The sequence below is a fragment of the Vulpes lagopus genome, chromosome 3, assembly GCF_018345385.1.
Source record: "Vulpes lagopus strain Blue_001 chromosome 3, ASM1834538v1, whole genome shotgun sequence".
NCBI classification, from domain to species: Eukaryota; Metazoa; Chordata; class Mammalia; order Carnivora; family Canidae; genus Vulpes; species Vulpes lagopus.
Window position 1 is genome coordinate 139,891,279 of NC_054826.1, and position 4,591 is coordinate 139,895,869.

The 4,591-nt window shown below is 37.3% G+C and overlaps 1 non-coding gene across 1 annotated transcript; it reads left to right on the forward strand.

Moving 5' to 3' along the window:
• Positions 1-2,478: 2,478 nt before the first annotated feature.
• On the forward strand, positions 2,479-2,580 carry LOC121488511. Its single transcript, XR_005987130.1, has one exon. It is a non-coding gene; the product is annotated as a U6 spliceosomal RNA (small nuclear RNA).
• The last annotated feature ends 2,011 nt before the right edge of the window (positions 2,581-4,591 follow it).

Here is a 4,591-nt window from a genome sequence, read left to right on the forward strand (position 1 = left end):
GTCAACAGAAAATGCTTTCCTAGAGGACTTAAACAGGCTTGAATTCAATTTGAAAATAATTCACTGTGTTAATTTCTTATTAAAATTATGTCCTCATAACAGAAGGGCAGAGATTACTCTGATTTCACTAGTAAATTCTTGAAGTTGCGTAATTTAACAATGTAGTTGTTTCTTTTTAAATATCCCTAATTAGTGATAAAATCACAGTGTGACATAAACTTGCTGTGGCTGAAGGGTTTCCTCACTTGTATCCTTTCAAATGTTATTTTCTATTAATAATGATTAAAAAAAAAAGATGTCTGTGATTTTATCCACAAATGCTAAGGCTGTGGGTCAAATGATATTGAAGGAACACATGAAAGTTCTATGTGCTGCTTTTGCTTTATAGAATATTTTCACATTTAATGGTAGGGTCTCCTTAAAATATTCAGTATTGATTGAAGTTCTAAAGCTATTTAAATATTCCATTAAAGTTCATCAAAGAAAAATATGAGCACTATAATTTAGTACAAAAAGGTAACTACTAATACATGAAAATTGGCATATCAAAAATAATGACAGTGATGCAGTTGCTCATAGGAGATAATGTTTTAGAAGTTGCATCAAATGGCTAGCTGCTCCATTTGCTAGGTCAAATGAGACAAGTCTAATTTATCTAATGCTGTTTGTCTCTTACAGCTAAAGGTTTATGTATTAAGGAAGGTACAGGTTTGGACAATAAACCAGGGGCCTACCTAAATGGGCTCAGACACTTAGTGAAAGGTTACCATTTCCATGGCAGGAAAAAAGAAGACTTCTTACCAGTAGGGAAGATCTACATGACAGTTTATAAATTGCAAGGAAGAAAATTTAAGGTTTAAGAATGAATCCTCTGTCCAGTAGTAAAAAGCAAAACAAAACAAATGAAAGAGATTATCACAGTCAGGAGAGCTTTAACCAGTAATTTAACCAGTAATTTATCCCAAGAGCTCCAAATATTCAAAATATTTGGTTTCTAGGGACTAGAAACTAACAGGAATAGAAAGAGTAGTATTATACTTTCATGGTCATCACACTTTTTAGTGCTGGCTTTCCAAATTGCTTTAATTTTTTTTTTTTTTTATAACAGATGAGCTCAATGGGAGGGGGATTGGTTGCTGAGTCTGGAGATGATGGAATGTGTGACTTTGGAAAAATCATTTATGAACTCTTGGCCTCTATTACCTGAGAGGCAAATCAGAGGATTTTAATGTTCAATGACTCAAATCTTTCCTTTGCTCCAGTATTCTGAGCCTCTTTATCATTCTAGTGCTGGGGCTCCCAGTTCAATGACATAAAGAGGAAAGAGGCATCCCTTGCAAGCAAGGGTTGGTCCAGCAGTCTGAGATTCCCCAGAGACTCCACATTTTTGATCCAGAAATGTAGAGATGAAACACCAGCTAGTGGCAAAGTAATCACTGAAGCAGGAACTTTTAAAAGCATATACCCCAAACCCAACTTCAAAGGCAGGTAGAGCTGCAAGGTGACATCATTGTAAATGACCCCTAGTTCCCTATATCACTCTGTAGTTTAGATTCAAGAAAGACTTTTTAGATCACAGAAAGAAAAATTAACCAAATGTTGAGAGAAACTATTCATTACTGAGAACAGATGATGCTTTCCAGAGCTGATTGATTGGCTTACCTGACACCTCATTTACTTTCGCACACAATCATAAAGTAACAGTTTTCCAACACATTGCCGGTGTGTAAGTCATTCGTTTCCAACTAAACCAGGAGATCTGTTTGAAAAATGAGTCTGAGAAGAACCGTTTCAGATTCTATCATTTTTTTCTTGTGCAGTAGAGTAATATGGCTTCATATTTACCAAAGACATTATCACGTCAGAGCCAAGAAACTAACAAATAAATTGCTAGTCTACCATAAAAATTCCTCTTGAAAGAAGAAATCCAGGTGGTCATAAATAAGCATTTTCCCAGGCTTTATTCCAAAATCAATAGTGAAGTTGAGATAAGACCAAACTTCTAGATACCCTACCACCTACCTCAATTCAACATGTTTCCAGAGGCTGACATAAATAATTGTATGAAAACTACATATCTGTAGTACTCATTGCCTCCATGGGCAGTCAGTCCACATCCCGTTCCGGGATGAGAGGGTTTGGCACAGTTGAAAGAAAACCTGCCAACATGTCACGGAGCTGAGCTTTTCCTCTCAAGCGTGACTATTTGGCATTAAATTACTGGGTTCTTTGGCCCATCACAGGCATCCTTCATGACCACCACTCAGGCATCAGAGCTGGCTTCCTTCCTGCAAAAGGGTCTTGATACCCCTTTCCAGGAATCTCTCACAACAGGGAGTTGGAATCATAGAATTAAAGACTGGCCATCCCAGATTAGGCAACTTCCTCTTGCTTTCTAGAAAAACAAGTGAAAATTTCCCAATAAATGCATGAATTCTTCATGAGTGTATATATAAATGGGTAGAAAACAACCATCCTGTGCTCACTTCAGCAGCATGTATGTTAAAATTGGAACAACACAAAGATTTGCATGGCTCCCCCAAGGATGACACACAGATTCATGAAGCATTTCCTATTTTGAGGTGGTACAGCCTTCCGTTGTGGAATGAATAAGTCACGGGGATAAAGGGAATATAGTCGATGACATTGTAATAGCATTGTATGCTGAGAGACGGGAGCCACGTTTGTGGTGAGGACAGCATTACAGGGAGGGAAGCTGAATCATTATATTGTACACCTGAAACTAACGTAATGTGTGTCAACTCTACTCAAAAAGTTTTTTTTTTTAAAAAAGAGAATCTTAAGTCCCCTGAATTTAGAATCTTCAACAGCTCTATGTTCTTACCTAATCCTGCTCCTATGTAAATGAACTAACAAGTAATTTAAAGCTCCATCCCTGAGAAGCTGCTGAATCATAAAAATATATATTTATACTTAATTGTTCCAAATCTTTACCACCTCACCCCAACTACTCCATTGATAGCAATTCTGATTAGGTGAAAGTGCTAAGAGAGATCGTATGAATATAATAACATTGATCTCAACTTATAGATGAAATCTTAATCTCTCAAAAGTATTTTCCAGGGACGCCTGGGTGGCTCGCGGTTGAGCGTCTGCCTTTGGCTGGGGGCATTATCTCGGGGTGCCAGGATCGAGTCCCACATCGGGCTCCCTGCATGGAGCCTGCTTCTCCCTCTGTCTGTGTCTCTGCATTCTCTCTGTGTCTTTCATGAATAAATAAATGAAATATTAAAAAAAAATTTCCACTCAGGCTAGAATATGCTGGATCTCAATGGATTTCTGCTCTTCAAGTCAAAGCAAAAAAAAAAAAAAAAACCAAAAAGCAAAAAACCAAAAACAAAACAAAACAAAACAAACCATGTTTAATTCATTTATTTTCTTTTCCTCCGTGGCAGTTAAAAAAAAAATGAATGGAAATTCTTTGATACTTCTCCCATGGAGAAGTCTACTCTGTGTCCTCTCTCCTTGAATCTGGGTACACTTGTGACTTACTTGTAGCTAAGAGAATGCAGAAGTGACTCTGCATGACATCCAAGGCTGGATCAGAAAAGATGACATAGCTTCTGTCTTGTTCGCTGGTACACTTGTACTTGGGGCTTTGAACTGCTGCCTAAGAAGTCCTATTACCCTCAGACCATTATGCTGGAGAGACCACGTGTGGTCACATTAGCCAACAGGCCAGTGAGGGCTCAATGAACAGCTAGCAACTCACATTCACTTGAGTGAGCCATATTGGACGTTATGCCCCATTGGTCCTTCATCTGACCGCAGTCCCAGCAACATCTGACTGCAACCACGTGACACTCCCTGAGCAAAAGTTACCTGTGTGAGGACTTCTTAAATTCCTGACCTGCAACAAAAGTGTGAACAAAAAGAAAAGGGTTATTTTAATGTGGAAAGTTTTGAGGTACTTTGCCATGTGGCATTTGTAACTAGAAGACACCTTTTCCTGAGAAGATTTAAGGCAACTTACCAAGGTAGAAAAACAATGGGGTGGCAGATATTAAAATTTATTTTCATCATCCCATGCTTCATTTTTGAATTCGATGTTCATATAACTTTTAGAAATGCAAATGAAAATATTTTTCTTGTCACCAGATATCAATAAAGTAATATATAGAATAGAGGGTATAACTTTCCAAGATGTACTTATTGCCTAATTTGTTTGTGTATTTTGGATGGCAAATATAAGGACATATTTTTTTAAATTAAACTATGATCTTCATAGCATTTTTTATTTTAGCCAGTGTAAAATTTATATATAGTGATTTGATATACAAAATTTGATGAGATATGACAAGTGGGACATCCCCATAATGACAGGCCAATAAAGATATGGAATATTTCAACCATTCTGGAAAGTTGCCTGTGCCCCCTTTTGGGTCAAACCCTACACACCATAGGTAACCACTGTTTTATCTATTATCATACAGATTGATTTTGTCTGTTCTAGAACATCTAAAGGAGGCTCATACTGTCCACATCACTATAGCTCATTAAAATGTGTTCTCAACGAAGGTATTACCCCTGGTGAAAATTGGTTCTTGGTTATGGAGTGAAAAAATCTTGG